Genomic DNA, 4595 nt, shown 5'->3' on the forward strand with positions numbered 1-4595 from the left:
CCTGGGGAGTCTGCACTAAACACAGAGATACACACAACCCAAAGGGGGGGGGTGCTTTTCCCAACACGCTCAACAGCCAAAGTTGTGTGCCAGTCCATTTCTGTTACTAGATACATGTTAGAGTCAATAGTCATTCCTTTTTCTCAGGGGTGGTGATGGTGTAGGGGAAATGACTTTGGGGCAGGGGGACGCATGGTGATTTCAGCTCTCCTTTTTCAAGCAGGGGAGGAAAACTATTTTTTTTTCCCTTGCCAGTCTGAGCCTCCAACGCAAACTTACACCAAAGCTTGAACTTACACCAAACACACTTTTTAAAAGTAAAACAAACCACACATACTTCTGTAATGATTTCATGTTTTGGTGTGTGTTTCTTTAAATGTTTAGTTTGTCTGCAGTAATATGAGAAGAGTGATAGAGGGAGACGAGTGTGATGTGATTGGCTGATGACAGAGTGTGGGAGGAGGGGTGTCTATGAGAGTGATTCTGTGTATGAAGTTTGAAGGGAGAGCATAGTTTTTGAGTCTATTCTGTGTGTGAAGTTTGAAGAGAGAGCATAGTCATTGAGACTCAGAGTTTTTGAGTCTATTCTGTGTGAATAAGACGAACAGTTTAGTCTGTGTGAAGATGAATTTTGAGCCTTTTCTGTGTGAATAGGACAAAGAGTTCAGCCTGTGTGGCTATATAGATGAGAGATTAGAGTGAGTGTCTATGCCTGTCAGAGTGCAGTTTTGGGAGTCTGAGAGACTGTGACACCAAGCTTTGCCAGTTATATTTACAAGTTCCTTTCATCAGCAATAGTTCAAAACAACCAGAAACATATTGTTCTTTAATAAATCATATTGTGTTTAAACATATCCCAGGAATCAGTACAGCCCTTCCTCAGGGCCACATAGTCCTCTGAAGTGCCCACACCCTGGATCATTCTACCAAAAGAGAGAGATTTGGAATTTTTAATTCCTGGTGGCAGCAGAGATCTACCAAGTTTAGGTACACAGAGAGTGTTTTAATGGTAAAACTGTCTACCCAATAGGCAGGACGCCACAGCTTCCCTCGGAAATTCTCTCTGCTTTACTCTTCCTACCGTTGGAAGTTTGCACCAAGCACAACTACACAAATGGCTGCCATTGCACTGGTCTCCTTCTCCCCAATAAACCACTGCTAACAGCTCCTAGCACAGCCTCCCACCAGCCGCCATCTTGCCAGCACTTTGAAGCATGACCCTTATGGAGGAGGGACTTCCGCCCCCGGGTGGAAGTCCACCTGTCAAAAATGGTTTGATGATAGAAGGGAGGTCCCTTATTCTTCTCGTCTTTTCGTTGCACCCTGGGGGTTCTGACGTGGAACCAAGCCCAGAGCAGCACAACTGTAGCTCAAGCGGCTGGTCCTCATGAACAAGGAGGAGATTGGATTTATACCCCGCCCTTCACAACCCAAAGGTGTCTCAGAGCAGCTTACAAACTCCTTTCCCTTCCCCTCCCCACAACAGACACCCTGGGAGGTCGGTGGGGCTGAGAGAGCTCTTGACAGAAACTGCTCTTTTTCAAGGACAGCTCTTATCAGAACTACGGCTTGCCCAAGGTCATCCAGCCAGGTGCAAGTGGAGGAGTGGGGAATCACACCCGGCTCTCCCAGATTAGAGTCCGCGCACTTAACCACTACACCAAACTGGCTCTGAACAAAGACTGAATTGCTTATTAACGAATGATGGTTATTAAAGCCTTTTGGGAAAGGCAAAAACAAGAAAAGTGGGTGAGCGCGGCTTCACGTGGTCAGCGTCTAGTCCAGGGGTCCCTAACCTTGGTGAGCCTGTGGGTGCCTTTGGAATCCTGCCACATGACGGGCATAGCCCCAAAATGGCCGTTACGGGAGGTGGAGCCGGCCGGAAAAGGTCTGCCCCAACTCACCTGCGTTCACACGGTGACGATCTTTGCGCTGTGGTGGCAGCGGATGCCAAAGTCAATCTTTTTAAATATCTGCTGAGCCAATTGAACGTCCGGTGGCCAAACAGACGCCTTGCTGGGTAAAAGTCCCACCAGGGCCCACTGTGTTCTAAAACCCCTTTGTGGGCTCCATGTTGGGGACCCGTGTTGGGCCCTCCCTGGTAGGCTGGAAATGGGGAGGCGGCTGCTGGCGGACTACCACGGCAGCTGTGTCACCGCTCAACTTGGTTCTCCTCGTGCGCCAAAGGGATTTCCCACCTGCCTGTTCCCTGAGGCACGAGCGGACAGGGCTTTCATCCTTTGGCTCAAAAGCGGCCCAGAAGATCCGTCGGGAGAGAAACGAACATCGGCTTCGTACTCTGAGGCCCCCCCACCCCCGCTTTCTTCTGCTTAATGCATTGCGTTTTCTTTTTCGCACTGTAAGCCGTTTCCTCCCCACGGGGAAGAAAAGTGAGATACAAATACCTCTGCAAGGTCCTGTAAACAGCCTGATCCAACATTGGCTTCTCTTATCTTCTTATGTCTGGGGCAAGGGATGCTCTGTATTCTTGGTCTTTGGGGGGGCAACAGTGGGAGGGCTTCTAATGTCCTGGCCCCACTGTTGGACCTCCTGATGGGACCTGGTATTTCTGGCCACTGTGTGACACAGTGTTGGACTGGATGGGCCTTTGGCCTGATCCAACATTGGCTTCTCTTATGTTCTTAACGTTTGCTTCATACTCTGAGCCCCCCCCCCCGCTTTCTTCTGCTTAATGTGTTGCGTTTTCTTCCCCACGGGGAAGAAAAGTGAGACACACACAAATACCTAGGCAAGGTCCTGTAAACACCCCCCCCCCCACCCCGCCCCGCCAGTTTGATACAAATCTTTAGGTTTCACCTTCAGCCCCCCGCTTCCCATCCGGGATTTTAGCAGAATTAAAAATGGTGTATTTGTACAGAAAAGCAATAGATCCCCTTCACTTCAGCAATCTGCGTTACAAAATGAAGTCCAGAGGCACTTCAAGGACTCCCCCCCAGAGCTGACTTACGCTGACCCCCCTAGGGTTTTCAAAGCAAGAGATGTGCAGAGGTTGTTTGTCATTGCCTGCCTCTGCGTAGCAACCCTGGACTTCCTTGGAGGTCTCCCACCCAAGGACTAACCACGTCTGACCCTGCTTAGCTTCCAAGGCTGGCTGCCTGGAGCTCCCCAGGTCAGAAACCTTAAGGACTAACAGCATTCATTCCAGCATGAGCTTTTTGTGAAGAGCTCACTTCCTCAGATACAGCACGAAGAAAACCACATACCTCATTTTAAGGGGGTAAATAATTCCCTCTCTTTTATCTGATGAAGTGAGCTCAGACTCACAAAAACTCATGCTGGAATAAATGCTGCTAGTCCATAAAATGCCACTGGACTTCCGTTTTGCTTGGCCACGACAAACTAACACAGCTGCCCCTCTAGACCTGGGAATTGGTGTTCAAGGCATTTAACCAGCATGTGGAATATGGCCCGCTCACCCACCCCATCTAGGCCTGGCTTTCTCCACCTCTCCCCCCTCTTGGGGCATCTCCAAGGGAAAGAAGAGGAGACTGGATTTATACCCCGCTGTTCACTACCCGCCGGGGTCTCAGAGTAGTTTCCCTTCCCCTCCTCACAACAGACACCCTGTGAGGTAGGTGGGGCTGAGAGAGCTCTTTCGAGGACTGCCCTTGAGAGAACAGCTGACAGAACTTACGACGGACTGAAGGTCACCCGGCTGGCTGCATGTGGAAGAGTGGGGAATCAAACCCGGTTCCCTCAGATTAGAGTTCGCACACTTAATCACGGCACCTAACAGGAGATTAGATTTATACCCCGCCCTTCACTACCCGAAGGAGTCTCAGAGCAGCTTACAATCTCCTCTCCCTTCCCCTCCCCACAACAGACACCCTGTGAGGTAGGTGGGGCTGAGAGAGCTCTTTCGGGGACTGCCCTTGAGAACAGCTCTGAGAGAACTTGTGACTGACCCAAGGTCACCCAGCCGGCTGCACGCAGAGGAGCGGGGGATCAAACCCCGGTTCTCCCAGATTAGAGTCCGCGCTCTTAACCTCTACACAACAGGACCAGCTGTGAACCACCGCTAGCTCTGGGAAACCTCAGCTGCGCCCCCACCAATATGCCAGGCCGAGGGGGGGGGAACGGGTTGCCACCCCCACCCAAAGCCTGGGGAGGGGGCTGAGCCGTGGGAAGTCCTTTAGAACCCGAGGCCTACTCTCTGCGGGGCAATTATCAGTCGAGGGCCCAAGGTATATACATATTTTATTTTTAAAAAAAGTTTTACAGTTTCTTTTTAATTATACACAACTATTTTGAGAGGTTATAGTTCTTAGAAGAGGCACCTGCCGCGGCTCCAGGCATGCCCCACTACATCATCACAATGCAAAGAGAGGAGGAGGAGGAGGAGGAGGGGGGGGAAAAAAAGAGCTCGGACTCAAACGGAAGGGCTGGGTGCCCCCTCTTTTTTTTTTTAATCTTCTCTAGTATTCACACAATATGTACCAAATACAGTCAGTAAAATAAATGGCCATTTCTCATGCGGCACGGACGCCCGCTTCAAGTGCCGGCAACAACTCGAGACGAGCGAGAGGAAGCCAAAAAGGAAAAGGAAAAAAAAGAAAAGAAAAAAAATATATAGA

This window comes from Gekko japonicus, unplaced genomic scaffold (assembly GCF_001447785.1).
Source record: "Gekko japonicus isolate JY-2015 unplaced genomic scaffold, Gekko_japonicus_V1.1 scaffold2519, whole genome shotgun sequence".
Lineage (NCBI taxonomy): Eukaryota > Metazoa > Chordata > Lepidosauria > Squamata > Gekkonidae > Gekko > Gekko japonicus.